General features: G+C 43.2%; 1 protein-coding gene across 1 annotated transcript in view; it reads left to right on the plus strand.

The window, feature by feature from the left end:
- Window positions 1-20115, plus strand: part of FAM83B (family with sequence similarity 83 member B) — a 52543-nt gene that overhangs the window by 19880 nt on the left and 12548 nt on the right. The gene's annotated exons all lie outside the window — the stretch shown is intronic.

The raw sequence follows: 20115 nt of genomic DNA on the forward strand, positions 1-20115 counted from the left end.
CACCCCTGCACTATAACATAGTAAAGCAGGAGGAAAAAGTCTAACTAATTGAATAAAGGCCCATTTGCTCCATTTTCTTAATGGCTAATTCCTAATTTCAGTTACTTCCCCAAAGATCCATCTCAGTGAACAAAAGTGCATAAACTCTGTGTGGGCCTATGTCTACTCAATATAATTTCAAAGGAAACATTGCACTTTTTAATTTTCAAAGGTGACGTGCACCTATTTTAGACTAGACTTATGTTTATACTTTCACGCATTTTTAAAAGTTAATGAACAAACCTTTAAAACAGTTCCAAAACTTGTGTGTGTGTGTACATGTATATTGGGGAGAAGTATGGAAGTGTGGCATTTGTCATGGACAATATCCAATCAGTGTTCAGGCTGGCCTCACCATAATGTACCTATGTAAACTGTAACAGCAGTGCTCTCATTTCTGTGACTTGTTTTGGTTTTTCCAGAGTTCAGCTTGAAAGTTGCACAAACCTCTAAATCCATGTAGTAGACAGGTGTATTTAAAATGCACATTGCAGACAGACACCTATGCAATACTGTCTGCATGGTTCTGAGATTCCACTGGGTGTGCAGAGTATTAGACTGTAGTCTTATGCACACTTGCTTTTGTATAAACCCTGTTTAACTCTGTGAAGGCTACAAGTGGGGCTGCATGACACCCACGGCATAGCTCTCCAGCATTTTTTTTACTTGAGAGTTAAAGTTAGGGATTTAACTATTTAATACTATTTTACCCTATCTCCTCCACTTACATGGAATGTAAATAGCCTACTGTAGTATTGCTTGTCTGCCGTGTCAATTTGGATTCTGGGATAGGAGTGATAGGTTGATTCACTTCAGATGGAGCATTTGGATTGAAGGTTGCTCTGTCTCTCTCTCTCTCTTTTAAAGCAAGTTGAAATTTTGCCCCAGCCCCTCACATCTAATGCCTGTTTTCTCTTCCATTGCTTGTTTAACTGAGAACTGATGTTGGAATAATTGCTCATGTCCTTCAGAGTCAGCAAGATGATTTCTTGCATTTTTGTCCAATGTGCATCAGTGACTAGTAGGTTAAAACTTTTTGCATCCTTTCACTGTTGATCTCTGTTAACAATAGGTGTACACATGACAAACTGTGGTATTAGTTTTCAAGAAGCAAAATGTAGTTTTCTAGAGGTTACCACTCTTCTGATGTGGTGCCATCCAAACATTGTAATGAATACACAAGCACTGAGCTTTGGTTTCAATGTAAGGACCAAACTACACGTAATGTAGGAGACCTGTGATTACCAATAGTTTAATTTTTTTTTAAACTGAAATGCAGCTGCTGGAGACTGTGAATTCAATCAGAGTAGGGGTGTGTATGTGTGTTGGGTTCCCTGAGATCTTTTCATGTCTCAGTGAGCATAAAGTAAGTGGCCACAATCTGCTCAGTGCTGTATCATGATCATGTATTTCTGCTTTATTAGAATTATTTAAGTGAAATAGATATAACAATAAATGACAACCTACTTATAATGATGAAAAAAAGCTTATAAGAAATGTGTGCCTGCATTAATACAATGAATCGTATAACAAATGGAGACCAATTAGAGGTGGGGCCTTGGTATCTGTGGGGGTCTGTTCTTGGACCCCCCCCCCCCCATGGATACTGAAACCATAGATAATGAAATCTGGTTTCAGCCCCTTTAAATCCTCCGCCAGCAGGTCAATCAGAGGTCAATCACAGCTCTGGTCGCCTCCAGAGGGCTTTCTGAAGCCCTTAGAAGCCACACATGTCTGCCTACAGGCTTCAGAATGGCTGTTTCGGCCATAAAACCCGTATCTTCTGATTTCTGGGGGAAACTAGAAGTGATTTTTTTTTTTTTTTTTGCTGTATAAGATATTCTGGGAAAGACTAGGGACTCGAATGCTTTATGTGGGCAAAAAACCTCTGGAAACCAGAAGCTGCAGGTTTTTTTTGACTGAAACAGCCATTCTGAAGCCCTCTGGAGGTTCTGGTTGGGCCAAGCTTGGCTCAACATGGGTCCAGGGGATAAAGAATCCGCGGGTACAGAGCCAGATTCATAGATACAGAATCTGCGGATACGGAAGCCCCACCTGTATTTTTTAAGGTCTTTAGAACATTGTCTACCGTGTCACAATTCAGTCAGCTTGGCCATCATTGCTCAACGTTGAGTTTTAGAAAACCACTCCTACAACATTGGTGAATTAGTCATGGCAGACTTTGGCAGTTAAAATCTCTGCAGCTGTTAGTTCCAGACTGATAATAAAACTGAGACACTAAATTTTTCAGATAAGCTAGCCTCCGAACCCCAGAATAGATTACTTGGTAGATTAGTTACCTGACATTTTTCCAACCATTCCAATAATTTCCTTGCATAATCTTATTACTTTTCTGTCACACATGAATAGAATCAGCTTTGGACACTTCCAACATTTATCATTCCTGTTTTGATACGAGTTTCATAAATTATAAAGGCATTAATTTCTGTCAAGTGTTTCTTTCTGGATGTTCATTCATGGTGTTGAAGCAGGTCTAGTTTTATATCATTTTCTGCACTTTGAATTCTTGTTAGACAGAAAATTGGAATAAAAATGTGTTAAAGAAACAACAAACTAACCACCTTCAGACATCTAACATAGAGTTCCTGCTTCCTCCAAAGTTATCCAGTTATTTTTATTTGCCCAAACATGCTCCCCATATTCCACCTTGCAAACGCTTCTAATTTTCTTTACAGGATTTGCAGTAAGTGTTAAATAGTGGGTCCATGCGAATAAATGAAGACCGAAAGATAATAACCCAGCATGTTTATTTCATCTTCAGAACAGAACCTAGCAATGAAAACACAAGGCAAACACCCCTTGCTTTATACCCCTTAGCTCCACCCTGACTCCCCACGATTGGTGCTATTGAATCAGTCTCAGTCCACCTGATTGGCAGGCTAAACTGGAGGACCAATCGGTTATGCAGGATTTCGATCCTGCATAACTTATATATTAAACTTGCATGCATAACAGTAAGAACTCTTTCTACCTTCCCCCATAGGGTTCACATTGGACATTCTCTGGTTTTTTGCATCCTTGAATAAAATATTGTGCTTAACCATATCTGATCTCCCAGCAGCCTCCTCCATGCTCAGTTTTGAGCATAGAGGTACGAGCATGGGGAAGATGAAACGGTCAGAAGTGCATCTGCTGTATCATGAATCTGATGGACTGTAGTACACAATCAACTGGTTTGAAATAAATTGGTTATGTGTTACAATACTCTGTTAGTTTTACTGGCTAAAAGTAAGCATTATCTTGTATTTAGAATTCTGTTTCTAGGAAGATTGTTTAAAAGAGAAATCAAATGTTTTCGTTCAAGGTGTTGCCCAGGGACTTACCCCGTGATGAGAAGGACCTAGGAGGAGGTGGCAGGCAGCAGGGAAGCCCTGCACCCCTGGGCTGGTGGAGTCGTGGGGTTGCCAGTAGGGCAACCCGGGGGTCAGAGGAGCAGGAGCTCGCAAGCCCAGCCGACCCCCGAGCCGCAGACAGAGGAGGCGTGGCTGCCCAAGGGAATTGCGGGGCGACCAGCAGGGCAACTCACATGGTGGGGAAGCAGGAGCCGGCAAGCCTAGCCAGCCCCTGCACTGTGGGCAGGGGCGGCATGGCCACCCAGAAGGAGGGGAGCTGGCTGCGGAAGCAGCCGCCTGGCCACGCCACTCCCACACAGTGCGGCAGGCTCAGGTGGCTGGATAGCCAGATGGCCCATGATCTTGCGTGATCTCGTGCCCGACTGAACCCCGGAAATGGAGGAGCCAGGTGTTAATGCAGCAGGGCTCATAAGGAGCCTGACCGCTGAAGCGGAAGGTGGTGCCTCCCAAGGCTCCTGAACAAGGGAGGGGAGAGAGAGGGGACTAGAGCCACAGCAGCCTGCCCCCTGGTGGCCATTGGGGGAAGCTGCTTGGCAGGGAGCACCTCGGGCCAGCCCCCCCACTCAGGAGGCTGGGAAAACCCACCTCTGCAGGGTACAGTGCCAATACAGGGATAGGCAGGGCAACTACCATCTGGTACACCAAGAGGGCATCCCAACTGACCCCCCTGAGGAGTGGAATTGCAAGGGGTCACCCCCCGTTGCCAGCAACCTTGCTTTTGGGGACCAGACCACAACCTTGGCAACGGGAGCTAACCAAGGGAGCAGTAGCCTGTCTGCACTGGATCAACAGCTGAGCACCCTCAACCTCAACAGGGTAAGGACCAGACCCCTGCGGTACAGGCATAGTTCATGCTAATTCCCTCATAGAGATTTGTGAAAGGAACAAAGACTCTGCTTTGAGTTTGATAAAGACTTTATTAAGGACTTGTACAAGTGGGATTCTGTGCTATAACAGGTCCCAATGAATGTAAAGACATTGACCCGATTAAACTGGGTGTGCAAACCACTTTTCGCAGCTCCTCGTCTTTATTGCCGCCCTCTTCGGGCTTGCGTCTCTAGTACTGCTGCCTCAGAGGCTCGGCCCCCGAGCCCTGTCCCGGGGTTGGACTTCACACAAGGAAATATGTGAATCCATCAATTTGTACATTTGCTCAAATGCAATTCTTCTACTTTGATATTATGGTCATAAAGTCTAATTTGCAGCTTCACCACAAAATTAAAGAGAATATGCTACTGAAAGGTTATATAAATATCTAAGCACTATTTAACTCTCTCACATGATACAAATTGGAAACCTCTCAGCTCAGAATTCTCTATTTAATTTTTGAGGAGAGGATAGCTTTAAGAATGGAAAGTTGTTCCTGACTAATAGGCAAAATTGGTAGTTGCTGACAACATTCCAGTTTTTTGGTGCATTTTCTCACACACTGGATTTTGCTAATGATATCTTTCCATGTGATTAATTCACAGCTGTTTGCTCACAATAATTGTTCCATAAATACCACAGATCTTTCTAAAGATATGGCACACACCTGGATTTCTGCTCTATAAAAGGAAAAGCAGGTCCTGTTTGATGGTTTATTTAAAATTGCCCTGTCATCTCATAGTCAACTACTTGCACAAAACAAAAAAGCAGCACTTTCACCTTGGCTTCTAGTATGTCTTTTGGAAATTAGGTAACAACTGGCAAATAGTCATGTAGAATTCACCCCTATCCTGGTGAACAGTGTTGATTAAAGGGCAGCTGAAATGTTTTAGTAATTTAAGTAGGAATAATTAGCTAGCTTGTTTTATTATCTGCAGTTCATTTTGATCATTTGAAGGATGAACAAAACAGGCAGAAAAGTCCATAAACACTAACATTCTGCTCTTATCAGAAAAGCAATTAAGGCTAAGCCTGATTGCTGATGCAATTCAGAAAGAATCTGAATTCTGAGCTGAGCTGTGACAGCTCTGAGCTGTCTGTGACAGATCAGGAGAGAGATCTTGGGGTGGTGGTGGACAGGTCGATGAAAGTGTCGACCCAATGTGCGCCGGCAGTGAAGAAGGCCAATTCTATGCTTGGGATCATTAGAAAAGGTATTGAGAACAACACGGCTAATATTATAATACCGTTGTACAAGTCTGTGGTAAGGGCACACCTGGAGTGTAGCGTCCAGTTCTGGTCACCACATCTCAAAAAAGACATAGTGGAAATGGAAAAGGTGCAAAAGAGAGCGAGTAAGATGATTACTGGGCTGGGGCACCTTCCTTATGAGGAAAGGCTACGGCGTTTGAGCCTCTTCAGCCTAGAAAAGAGACGCTTGAGGGGGGACATGATTGAGACATACAAAATCATGCAGGGGATGGACAGAGTGGATAGAGAGATGCTGTTTTCCCTCTCACGTAACACCAGAACCAGGGGACATCCACTAAAATTGAGTGTTGGGAGAGTTAGAACAGACAAAAGAAAATATTTATTTATTCAGCGTGTGGTTGGTCTGTGGAACTCCTTGCCACAGGATGTGGTGATGGCATCTGGCCTGCATGCCTTTAGAAGGGGATTGGACAAGTTTCTGGAGGAAAAATCCATTACGGGGTACAAGCCATGATGTGTATGTGCAACCTCCTGATTTTAGAAATGGGCTATGTCAGAATGCCAGATGCAAGGGAGGGCACCAGGATGAGGTCTCTTGTGATCTGGTGTGCTCCCTGAGGCATTTGGTGGGCCGCTGTGAGATACAGGAAGCTGGACTAGATGGGCCTATGGCCTGATCCAGTGGCGCTGTTCTTATGTTCTTAAATCTATGTATCTTAAACTCTGGCTTTTTCTGGCCATGGTGTAGGCTTCCTCATGAGGAAGCTGCTTGAACCATTCACTAAAGAGGCTATACTATATCTCGAAAACTAGACATGATAGGTCAAAACGGATGCCATTTTTGGAATCAGCACCCCAAATATACCCAGGAATTGGTGTAACGTTCAAGGAAGCAAAATGTGTGTTGGCCTGTGTTATTTATTGTCCTATAACTTGATACCCCACTTTTCAGCTTAGATTGGCTCCCAATGCAGAGTGTGTGTGTGTGTGTGTGTGTGTGTGTGTGTGTGTGTGTGTGTGTGTGTGTGTGTGTATTTATTTATTTATTTCCCACTTTTCCAAAAGCTCAAGGTGGCTTACAAGACATGATACATAAAATGCAGCATAAAACAATATACAGAATATACAGAAGAATTTATGGCATTCCCTGGCAGTTGATGCTCTAGTTCAGGGGTAGGCAAACATTTTGGCTGGAGGGCCACATCATCTCTCTGACACTGTGGCAGGGCTGCCCAAACCCTGGCCCAAGGGCCATTTGTGGCCCCCGGGGACCCCCAGTCAGGCCCTCATGCAGCATCAGCAAGGGAAAGGCTGCCCTGCCCAACCCTCACAGGAGAGCTCTGCAGAAGCCCCACCCCTCCGCAACACTCCCTGCAGCTGAGGCCAGGAGTCCTGGGCCTGTTAGTCCTGGTTGAGTTTGGCTTGGAGGGGGCGGGGGCAGGCATGGAGCAGGGAGAGAGAAAGTATGGGTCTGGTTGTGCTGCTTGAGTGTGCCTTGGGGTCAGGGGTGGCGCTGCATTGGAGAAATTGCGGGACGTTTGAATACAGGTGGAGAGCATGTCTACTAAGCAGTAAGTCCCACAGAGTCAGTGGGGCTTACTTCAAGGAAAGTGTGGATCCAGTTGAGCTGAGTGCTTGATGGGGGGGGGCATCAACACAGTCCAAGAAATAAAGCACACACTTAAATGGACTCCCATTCCCTCACTTCACAAGCACAACTCTGGTTGTGTTTGGTCAACTGGGCCAGAGACTCTCAGGAGATCAGAAGCTGGCCGCGGGCCAGATAGAGGCTTGCTGCGGACTGCATCTGGCCCCCGGGCCAGGGTTTGAAGACCCCTGATCTAAAATAACAAAATTAAAAGATTTTTCAGAATAAGAATGTTAATCATATCCCCTTCTGCCTTAACATTCTGTCTCAGTGTAGGTTGCTTAGAGCAAATTTACTTCATTTTCCCCTGGAACGCCAGAGTTCTTTGTTAGAATGGCTTATTATTTATTTTATTTCTTTATCTATTTATTTATTTATTTAAAAGATTTATATCCCACCTTTCTATCCAATAAGGACACTCAAGGCGGCTCTTATGATGTTGATGATGATTACAGCACCATCAATGTGCATGGCATTTGCATAAAACAAGGAGGAGGACAGGTTTCCTATTCTCTGCCCCTAAGAAGTTTATATGTACAGTAATAAAACTGTAATCAGAACTATTAATGTCTTTGTAAGATAATAAATCCCCTGTATTTCTAGCTTGGAATGTGTGTAGTTATTGATGCCAATTTATTTATTTATGCCAATTTATTCTGCTTCCGAATATACAGACTAATAACACAATCCTATGCATGTTTACTCAGAAATAAGTTCCAGTGTGTTCAGTGGAACTTAACTTCTAGGTAAGCATGCATAAGATTGCAGCCTCAGTTATTTCATGCAAGTATGTGAGAGTAAGCAGATATGACAACAGTAATGCCTTTTACAGTTGAGCAATTAACATTTGCAATGTCATTGATCATATGAAATGGATATAAGTTATACGTAAAGTAACCAGCAGTGCAGTTCTGTGCACATTTACCATGATGGGACTATTATTGTCAAAGAATGCCAACCAGTTCTGTATCCTACTTCTAGGCATGACTTTCTAGACATGATGACATGACATTCAATTATATTTTATTAAATGAGGTTAGCTGGAAAAATGAATAGTTAGAAATGTCATAACTTGAGCATAAATGTTTTTATAAGAATGCAAGTAAATTATCCTGAGGATCAGTGCAAATTTTCTAGTCCCTTACACTATCCTCTATTTCCTTCCTGTGTATGCTGCTCTGTATGCAGAACTCCCAATCACTGATCCCTTTCCACAAGCTCAGGGCTGAGGATGTCTTCAGACTTTGTGCATTCATTACCACACACAGGATTAATCCACCCATTCTCACCAGCCCAATTTTGAAACAGAATGCTGTCTGGTTGTTTATAAAATTCTATTTAAGTGTGCGAATGCACGGGAGAGGCATCTGTGATTGATTCAGGGCAAATCTTATGGGTGCCCTGCACTGCCAGAACATACATTCTGGCACTGTGAAAACCAGATCATTGTCATGTGCTGCTGCTACAAACAGTCTGTGGCATGGTGCACAGAGCAGTGGCTCCAGAAGTTTCTGTTAGCTCGGTAACTTGGCTGTGGAAGCATTCATAGGCAGGGGGGTGGAGGAGGAGGCAGATCCCAGCAGCAGCAGCAACTTGTGTATTGATTCTATTCCCTCCCTTTGAATCCTCCCCACCGCTTTTCTCTTCTTGGACTTACGACAGCAAGATGACTGGCATCAGTCCAAGTGGACCTATAGGCAATTGGCACCCCTGTAGGCTGTTTGATCACCTCCTCCCCATCTTTAGTATGCAGTGTAGCCTCTGTTGGTGTAGCTAAATGCTGTAACATGGTGGGGGATAGAATTGGGCAAAAAGTTGCAATTCAGAATTCATAATATGCAGCACAACCAAATTGTTTGAAAATGATGTACTTGCACGTTCTGTGATTCATTTAAAAGAACTAGCCCCAAGCATCTATCAAAACCATAGAGACATAGAAACACCCCTCAGTATAATGTATACCAGTAGCATCACTTAGAATAGCTGTTAGCATATATGAAAATAAATGAGCAGGTCTGTTTGAATATTTGAGATTCACTTGCTTTCATTCATGAATCTTTGAGATTCATTTTGTTGCAAATGTGTCTAATCAGCTGATTTTACCTATACGTTAAAGAGTGAGCACACTTCAAGACATTTATTCCACTTAGTTTACCATTATGTATATTTCCAGGTATAGTCAAAGCACCACATTTTTATTAGTATGTTGATCAGTGTTTGGTTCAATATCTCTGCAATTACCAGAAACTTGGCACCACTGTTTAGTCATTGTCTTTTGTATTTTTTGTATTTAATTCCCAGGTATATCTTTTTAAAATGTTGCCCCAGTTTCTTTTTAATGGCAATTGTAAGATGAAAGCAGAAATTCATCCAATAAGCAAAAATCACTTTTTCTCCTGCATTTTATAAACTGTTACACAGTCAAATGTGGGCATCAGGCTTGTAGTTAATCACTGCCCCAGGACACCTAATTCTTCAGTCCAAACAGCTTACTAGATTCACAGTCAAACCATCCTGTGATCATAGGTAGAAATATGCTGTTAGAATGTTATGAGTGTTGTTGATTTTTGGCAGAGAGAAACTTTTCTCCAAGGAGGTGACCATTATTATTCATCCCTTTTTTCCAAATTGGTTACAGTATCTTCAAGTGTTGCAATGTGGTTTTGGATGCCTTCAGAGTCCACAAGAGTTCCCTTTTGGGTTCACTGCTAATATTCCATACTCTCAGAACTGCCTCTTGTTATCAGCTGCAGAGATTACATGCTATCATACACTTATACTCAGCAGAGGTTAAAATTCAATAACTTACAGAATTTCTAAAACAGGCATGCAACACCTGCCATGGCTATTTTTCAAACATTTTTTCTTACAAATCCAGTTTCATGTTCCTAATCTTCCTAATGCAACTTCTGGCACTTTTGTGAGCTATGGTCAAAAAAGTGTTTCTCATTTTAAGCACAAATGTTTATACCCATTCAGTATCCTTTTCCCAGTGGAAAAGGATTTCTTTTTCTATTTGTATTTTTTTATAAGGATATTTATTTAGGCAGGGGAATTCTTTGTGGCAGCTTCTCATTAAGTTTGGCAAGTTGCTAATGAAAGGGCATTTGAGGTCTATGTTGTAGTTTTCTTAAAAGCCAACCAGGTATGAGGTGAGGAGGTGTTGTACACTTGCCAGTTCTGTAACCACTGTGCACATACAGGGCAGGTTGAATATAGAAAGCTGTCTTCTGCTGAGTTGGCCCACTGATCCACAGAACTCAGAATTGTCTACTCAGTGGTTCCCTGTAGGTCAGGACCTGACAATGGGTGGTGACCCAATTTTTGGTGGTACACAAAACTGACAGGGCAGATTAGGCTATGTGCATCAAAGGCTAGACAAACTGCTACTGGGGGAGGGGAGCACTGCTGCCCAGTCACCATTATAGCCATGTCCCTTGGTATTTATAAATTGGGCAGCAGCCTCTAGGGCAGTGACTTTCAACCTTTTTTGTCTCATGGCACACAGGCAAGGTATAAAAATCATCAAGGCACACCATCGGTTTTTGACAATTGACAAGGCGCACCATGCTTCTGGTAGTGGCCCCCATCCCCCAAAGGCCCTACTAATGTTAGCCACTTCACAGAGTTGCATATTCTGTATATGCAACTGTAAGTGCATATACTGTATGCATATATTTTTTTTCCTTTTTTCAAAGAGTGTTCGAATTACTGGGAACCTGCAGGCTCTCCTTTACCTTCTGTGTTGTCCCTGTAGTTATTGTTTTTAGATGGCTATAGAGGGACTGTGAGCTAGCTAAAATTGGGTAGGGGTTGGGAGGGCTTGTGGATTTTAAAGGTCCTTTAAAATCTTTCCCCAGTAAATCAGGCGCTGATGTTTAGTAGGGTGTTCATTTCAAATGTTAATTTTAATTGTACAGGACAGGATTTTGTCAGGCTCCAGGACTACAGAAGGCCTGGAGGGAGGCAAGCTAAAAGAATTGGTTGCTTGAGTGTCTTGCAAACAGAAACCTTGAGCAAGATATATACATGAGAAAGATAGCAGCAACATAGAATTGCAGGTCAAAGGGATTCTTGAACAATGGGCAGGTGTATGTTATAATTGACAGTTCGCTTATCTTTGCAGAAGAGATGAGTCATCTGGAGATCTGAATCTCTTAAGATGCCAGGGTGGTGGTTTGGCAAAAAGTTTGTGAAATCCAGACTGGCTGAGAGCATTACAATGTGACATTGGTTAGCAAGAACAGAACCTAATCCAATACCTGTTAAAATATGTGGGAGTTGTGGCTGCAGTTCTAATGCCACCTATACCATAAATATGGAGTTCCCATCCACAGGAATGTCTCATAGCCCAATGCTTCTATTGATACTTTTTAAAGTAATATAGGAAGGCATTCTTTGTTCTCTTTTTATTTTGCCTTCATGTATATCTTTCCCATTGTGACCAAAAACATTTTTCTCTTTGGTTGTGGAACTTTAATATCTCTGCATTGTGTTTGTAATTTAAGTAGCAATAGTGCATTTAAAGACCAAAACTGAATGCTATTACAAATGTACAGTTTAAGGCTGCAATGCCTTTACACTTACTTGGGAGTAATGCTTAACTGAACACAGTGGGGTTCATCTCTAAGTAAAAATGCATATGATTGTGCTGTAAGTTAGGGAACTGATTATACAGTATTAGGGCATATCCAGTCTGCTGAGTACTGCAACCAGCCCTTTTAGTTGCCAACCCAGCAGCAAAAGGAGTAAATGGAGGTGATTGAAGTCAGTGGACTTATCAGTAGCCCAGCTTTGGTGCATGGTTAGGGCAGCCTGGACCAGAGCATCTGTTCCAGTCATGAGCCACCAGTGGTCTCACAGTTTGGGAACCACTGATCTGTAACCCTAGTCAAACTGGCCTGCCACTAAAACTAGTTTCTGACCAGGAGTCTAAACAGAGCATGCACAGCCCAGTGTTCCATTCTTCTTATGCATACGACGGTAGTGATAAGATGGGGAGCTTGTCATGGCCAAAGACTTTGTTTCCCATCCCAATACTAGGGATGTTTTCCTGCTCGTTTCAGCTCTTTTAGTTGTAAAATCTGCATTACAAAGTTCTGTTCAGTATTTAATAGATTGGCTGGATTGGTGGGTTGGGGCACTTGGTGGATATTATGTTTCTTGATATTGGCTAGGGGGCCCATCTTAATAAAGATTACAGCCACAACTCAGAGGCTGATAAAGTAAATACAGTATGTGTGTGGGGTTTCTGGCATTGTGCCCATTGTGCCACTTGATTTGCGATGGTGCAGGGTGTGGCTGGTAAAAAAATGAATCAGAAGCTCCACTGTGCTTTCAGAGTTGCAGTCAACATTTCAGGCTTTAGCTTAGGGATTATTTATTATAATATTTATATACCACCTTTATCAAAGACTCGTACATTCAAGGCGGTTTACATAGGAAGGCTGACCATAAACCCCATTTTTTACAAGTGTTATTCCATGAGGGAAACTCACAGAATCCTCCATTTCCCCAGATGTTTCCCTTCATGGTGCAATTGTCATCCTGGATGTACAGCTCTTGCACTTTCCAAGCTTCCACAGGCAGCTGCAATACATGCGTCAGGCTGGTTCTCAGGATGTTTATCCATTTCTTGCCAGCTGACTCCTCCTTCCTTCGTCTCTTACCAGCGGTTTCCGGTCACCCATTATCATACTGAAATGTGACACTGTTAGGTTAACTAGAACATGAGGTCAGCAGGTTTGCCTACGTGAGACACCTATTGTAAGGACATAGGATTTCCTCAAGGATGTGCATGTTGTTCCCAAGTTTTAGAAATTATTGACTTTTGATGTTGTGACTAATGAATGATGCGCAACCAAAATATGGTTTGAGGGCACATGATGCAGTCACTTTACTGAAATTAAGCAGGTCTAAGTTAGGTCAGTGCCTGGATGAGAGACTACCTAGGAACTCTATGTACACGGCTTTGAGTTTCACCATGCAAGAGAGATGGGATATGAATATAATTAAGAAATAATGCACCATGCAGTGAACATTTCAGCTACTTTCATTTATTTTGTATTTACCTGTAATTACCATAGTCTTATTCTAGTCACCTTATCGGAGTCAGTGGGCTTCTCCCCTTGCCCCCCTTTTGAACTTTCCCATGGAATGGATGTATATCTTCCAAGCCCACTGCAGCCAGAAGGAAGAGTTTATTGAAGCAATACACTGTAGTTTGAAAATCGCACCTGGACAGCTTGAATAAACCATACTAAGCTAGATGGACCAATTTTCTGATTAGGTAGAAAATGGTTGAAGTAACACAAAATATAAGCTTTTCTCCAAGCTTTTCCTCCACTGTTGCCATCACATGACAGCACAAACTTGAAGAATCTATTATGATAGTACTTTACTAGACTAATAGCAATTTACCTCTTAATAGTTCTGCTCTGCTTACATGGGACAGAAGGAGCTAAAGATGCACATTATACCATGGGATGGCTTTGGAGGTACACTATAAAATGCACTGTTAGTGTGCGCGGAGCTGTGAACAGGAAGTGACTTTCCTGTACATATTTGGAGTCGGGTGAATTCTTCAGAACAGAAGATTTGTGTGTGTGTTTCCTATTTTCTTTTTTTAAATCTGACTGATGCTGTCAGTGCTCTGTTTCTCCCTTCCAGCCAAGGTTACTTTGTTTTTATTGTTCTTTGGTTTTGCTTTATGACCATCTGAGAAAATTTCACCCAAGTCTTTGTATTTTTGGACCATGGTTCTAAAGATTTTGTTAAATCACACTTCCCTTTGTTGATTCACAGTTTTCGGTTCCCTGTGATCAACACAGAAACACAGAAATTGGGTAGCACAAGCACTCACCCGGCATTAGAGCTCACAAACATGCCTTATGGCACGTCTGCAACAGTGTGCGCTGGCAATAGGCCAGCGCGCTAAGATCAGGATTGGGCTCTTAGTCTGTGGGGCGTTGTTTTTTGTGCCAAATGAGAATGTGCATGCCTGAGGAACCCTGTGAAACACTCTGAGGAGACTCTGCTTTCTCCCACCCCTCTCTGACCATGCACCCCTTCATTCCTCCCAATAGTTAAGGAGCTGTCCTCTACCTCACAGAGCAACAATCACAAAAAATTGAAACCAGCTTTGGATTAAACTTTGGGTGCACCAGTTCATCTAAACCTCTCAACATTTCTCAAAGACAATAAGTACACACTAAGTGAACCATTTTCAACCACTGTGCTGTGGCACAGTGGTGTGCCGTGAGTGGTTCACAGGTATGCCACAGGAATTTGGGGGAAGGTCATTTATTAGTAGGGCCAATGGGGGATGTGAACCCCCGACTAGCAGCATGGTGTGCCTTGGCAATTGTCAAAAACTTGATGGTGTGGCTTCACAATTTTAGTGCCTTGTCAGTTTGCCATGAGATGAAAAAGGCTGAAAATCGCTGCACTAAGTTCTTAAAATAGAGTATCATTATTAATTAGTAGCAGTGTGTACAACTATTCAGTAAAGTGAGGAATGTGACTGTGTAAGGGCACAATCCGAAGGTACCCATGGGCCGACGCAAGTCCCTTGCGCTGGCCCAGGAGAGTCGTAAACATGCTGTAAGGCACGTTTGCGCCTCCTCAGGAGGAAGCCAGGCTGGCACTCAAAGAAGCACCATGCCAGCTTCCTCCTGCCTGGGCTGACACCTGGACCAACGCAACAAAGAAAGGTAGGCGGGAGGGAGACGTTCCTGGGCAGAGGGAGGGCGGGTGGTGAGCAGCTCTGGGGGCAGGCAGGCAGGCAGGGAGCGGGAGGCAGGTCTGGGATCTGGCAGTTATGCCGTATCCCAGCCTCTGTTCCCGGAAAGAATGGAGTGGCTCCAAGATGCTCCGCTCTCCTCAGACTTATGCCAACTCAAGACGTGGTGTGAGGAGACCTATAGGCACCAGCGACCCTTACCCAGAGGTAGAGGGAAATGTTTTTCCTTGCCTCTGGCTGAGCCGCTTATGGCCACAATCCTGCACTGGATACAGAGGAAGCCTCTTGGCTTGCCTGTTCCAACACGGGATAGGATTGCGCCCTAGCGTACATATTAGAATAGCACCTATAAACATTTCAAGTTACTAAATAGCAAGACACCATGTTGTGAATGTTAAAGTACTTATACTAAAAATTTATATGAATAGTATTATTAATATGATTGCTATTATTTTAGAGGCTTTCATCCATCGCCTGAGAGTGTATTTGACCTCTCAGGTATATTTTGCGAATATTATTAACATTATTAACAGTATTTATATACCGCTTTTCAACTAAAAGTTCACAAAGCGGTTTAGCCACAAAAGTCACCACCCCAGCATTGCCATTTCACTATTCTCTGAATAGTAAATCCTGGCCTTATGTTTAATTTCCCACGGCCATGTCTGCATTGTTCTGGGGGACCCATGGACAATGGAAACAACTGACTGCTTGAAAATCTTTTGTTTTCATGCCTAATATGAACTATATTTTATAAGGTAATTAGAAGAAAACCTTTCAGTGGGACTTATGCGTGCTTAGAACTTCAGGCAATAAATACCTATTGTAGAAGGGCGGAGTTGTGTAGTGGTCGTGTATTGGCCTTAGATATGGGAAATTACCAATTTCAGATTCTTGTGCATTCATTACCCTTAATCAAGTAATTTTCACTAATCAACCAGCAGTACAGACTACTTGTGAAACTACAGTCTTACTCTAGTCTCCTCAGAGGAAGATTAATGGGCAGATACATAAACAGGAACCGAGTTATTCTATGCTATGTGATGAATAGTTAAACTCTAGCTTTACTTATCTATACCTTTAGAGTTTAGTTGGATAGCATAGCTGCTATATGGTATTAGTTATGACTCAGTGGGGCCAGTGAAGCTGCAAAAGTTGCAACTTAGAATAACACAGACCTTCAACCTCTAGATTCCCTGCTTGAAAACTCTCTGGTATCTGATACTGTATCAGTTGCCTACATTTTAAGACATTCTTTGCAACCGCAAAGTCAGATATGTACTTTTAACCTAATTCTGTGAGTTAAGAACATAAGAACAGCCCTGGTGGATCAGGCCACAGGCCCATCTGGTCCAGCTTCCTGTATCTCACAGCGGCCCACCAAATGCCTCAGGTTTGGTATTCTTGCCTTAACTTGAGTCCTTGGGTTGAATCTGCAGTTCTCAATTGCCTCCATAACATTTGTTCAGTCCCCAAGCTCATATTTCTGTTCTCCTTCGAATACATATCTAGCTATAGGTCTAAATCTTACCTCTACCTCAAATTCCCTTCTTCACCACTTCTACCCCTACCCTCAACTGTTAAGTTGACTCTGAAGTGTGTGTTACTGCCTTTCAGTTCAGTTCAGTTCAGTAAGACCTTTATTGGCATAAAATACAGAGAAAGAACAAAACAAAACAGAAATATACAAAGACAACACAACATAAGCATAAACATCAGTCGCTACCCAGAGTCCCAGGGCTCTGCCTGGTTATTACCCCAGATAAAAAGGAAGCGACATTATCCAGAGTCTCAGAGTCAGGTGTGGAAAGGAGAGACTGAAGCATGATTGAATCCTCCCAGCCCTGCATCCTAGCTAACAATGGGCCTAGATATTTCTTGCGTGACGCATCATGCAGCGGGCAGTAAAAAAAGGTATGCATTAAAGACTCAACGCAATCTCTACCACACTTGCATTTCCTCTCTGATTAGGGGATACCGCTGAACCTGCCAGTTAACAAGGCAGATGGAAGAGCATTACACCTTGCCAGTGTGAAAGCTCTCTGGGACTGTGGGCGCACCAGGTGGTAAAAGAAGAAGGCCGGTTTCCCAAAACTGACTGGAATATGGAGATGGAGTGGAGAACATGTGGTTCTGGCGGCACTAAACAGCTCTTGCTGTTTGATATCAAGAATTCTTCCTTTAACGAAGAATCTCCTTCAAATACATATCTAGCTATAGGTCTAAATCTTACCTCTACCTCAAATTCCCTTCTTCACCACTTCTACCCCTACCCTCAGCTGTTAAGTTGACATCATCAGTACTTTCCATCATCAGTACTGCCTGATGGTTGTGCATACAACACAAAGGGCACAATCCTAACTGTGAGTAAAGCACATTTGCACCTCCTTGGGACAAGCCGCACCAGTGCACGGAGCTGCGCTGGAACATGGAGGCTGCATTCAGCCTCCGTGGTGGCTTGTGGGGTGAGCCTTGCGCTGGCCGAGCTTGGCCGATGCAAGACCCTAGGGTGGGTGGGGAGAAGGGAGGAGTTCCAGGGTGGGGGAGGGCAGGCAGAGAGCGGGAGGCGGGGCTGGGATCCAGCTGTTATGCCAGAACCCAGCCCCCATTTCTGAGCAGTGCCAGAAATCCTCTGACTTGTGCCACCTTTCCTCCAAGTCCAAGGAGATCCATAGGGGCTGCAATGGCTGTTCCAGCGCAAGATAGGATTGTGCTGAAAGTTTGCAAATGTGCTAACAAATATGTTGGCAAATTTGGGTTTTTTTTCTTAACTGAGAAGTTTTTAAATTATTAGTGGCAGCTTAGTTCAATTGGCAATTACTGCATAAAAAATTGCCTAAATTCCTTTAAAATAACATTCAGAACAATAATATTGCTTTAGTTAGAAGAAAATGTTTACGTGGAATCTGTTGGAAGTCTGCCTGTATCTGGGTGTGCTTACTGTTTTCCCATCTCTGATAGGAAAGAAGGAATGGATGATCATTGGAAAAGGATGGGCATTCTCATATTTTCATTGGCTGAGGGAGGGCAGGAGGAGGAGCCAACGGGGTTCTTGCCTTACGATTGGCTTCAGATGCCCAGGGAGGGGGCGCAGGTGGGGGGGAGGGAGTTCATAGTGATCATGCTTTGCACCGCATGGTGGTAGGAAGGAGAGAGCCTCATTGAATGACTGGCTGAAGTGGGAGTACTTCTGAATAGAGCTGCCAAGGATCAGGTTGTCCTGGTAAGCCTCTTCAGGTGCTGCGTGTGACCCTCTCCCTCTTGCCGCTTCTGTCTCTGGTCTCTTGCAGTCCCTCCCACCCTTTCTACCCTGTTTACAGATGGACGGGGACATCAGGGGAGTGAGTAAAGAGAACTCTGACACACAAACCCCCCTTGGCAACAGCCCCGTTTTTCTCCAAGGCACACTTTTAAAGGAGTGTGTGTGACTTGACATGAGTCCTTTAGAGCCACTGAAGTGGAGACTCGGAAAGTGCCCCTGTTATGATTCTTTTTCGAGTTGAGTTACATGAGGCAGTGACTCTAGACCAGGGGTCTCCAAACTTTTTGGCCAGAGGGCCGCATCAAATATCTGGTGAAGTGTTGAGGGCCAGAAAAAAATTTAAATATAAAATTTAAATAAATAAATTAGAGATGGAACTTAGGTGAGTGAATAATTGAATGAATGGGCTCATTCATTCAACCTCTCCGGCCCTCAGAACATACTCCAAAAGCAACCAGAGCACAGTTCTGTTCGTGTTTGGTTGAGTGGGCCAGAGGCTTTCAGGGGACAAGAGGCTGGCCGCTGGCCGGATAGAGGCTCACTGTGGGCCGCACCTGGCCCCCGGGCCAGGATTTGGAGACCTCTTGTCTAGACTGAAATCAAGTCAAGCTGTGCTGAGTTTTCCCATCCCTGGCAGTTCGTAACTCAAGAGGGAGGGAATTCCAAAAAGTTGGGGCCACTACTGAGAAGGCCCTATTTCTTGCCGCCACTTCCCTCACCTTCCTGGGTGATGGCACATGTAAAAGGGTCTTCTCCTGTGACCTGAGAAGATGAGCCAGATTGTACAGAAGTAGTCGATCCCTCAAACATCCTGTCCCTGAGCTTTAATCAATAAACCTTGAATTGGGCCCAGAAATGAATGGGCAGCCAGACATAGTCATACTACCTACCTCCAGTGACTACATAGGCCACTGCATTCTGCACTAATTTCCGAACTATCTTCAAGGCAGCCCCACGTACAGCGCATTACGATTAACCATGATGTCACTGTGGCATGGATCACTGTGTCAGGGTCTGCAGATCTCCTAAAGCTGTTTTTCAATTAAACTAAAGAAAAAAAATGGATGTCAGAACATCCTTAAAGTATAATTAGTAATTTGCCTGATCTTGAATTTTCTTGTAATATTCTAATTCAAGTTTCAAGAAACCTTTATTGGCATATTTCAAATACTAACAGTGTGAAACAAAAGATAGGATGGAGGGATGCATGAGTCAGACAGTTCACCTCCAGCCTTAACCAACCAGATCTTACTACATAGGCTCAACCATTTGTGACTATGATAAAGACATGTCTCTTGATTATCCTATTTATATAATTTGCTACCACCCCAGAAATCTCTTCATTTGCCCCACTGAGTATGTAGGCAATTTTATTCTGGTCACTCTGACCCAAGAGAGCAGCCAAGATTGGCGATAAGTAACTTAAGCGAAGATCCTGCTATATTGGACAGTGTAATAATATGTGGGGGAGTGTTTCTGTATTCCCCTGCCTGCATGGACAAACTCTGTCTGCAACTGGGATGCCCCTGTAACTGCCAAATAACTGCTCAGATGGAATGACATTACATCTCGCAAGGATAAACGCCCTTCTTTCTTGGGGGCATTCCAGAAAATATTCTAATTGTTAAGGTCAAATCTACAATTCCATTCTGAATATGCAGATTGAGATTTTCTGACATTATGAATGATGTCTTATTGATGGAGTTTGCAGATATAGTCTCTTAGACAAATGTTTGCTTCCTTAGTTAGCTAACCTTGAAGAGGAGTCTCATTTAGCTTTCCTTAGCAACTCTATTGGCTTTGTCATTGGCTTTCTGGGAACGTACTCTGGGTTAAGAATATAGGTCATAAACTTGTTATGAAATGCTTAATCATCTGTGCCCTCTTTGGGAATTTCCTTAAGCATTTCCTTAAATGTCTGGGGGCAATAGTTCGTAGAAAGTGTAGTTTCCACTGAAAAAGTATAGTTCTT

Source organism: Tiliqua scincoides, chromosome 1 (assembly GCF_035046505.1).
Source record: "Tiliqua scincoides isolate rTilSci1 chromosome 1, rTilSci1.hap2, whole genome shotgun sequence".
In the NCBI taxonomy this organism is placed as follows: domain Eukaryota; kingdom Metazoa; phylum Chordata; class Lepidosauria; order Squamata; family Scincidae; genus Tiliqua; species Tiliqua scincoides.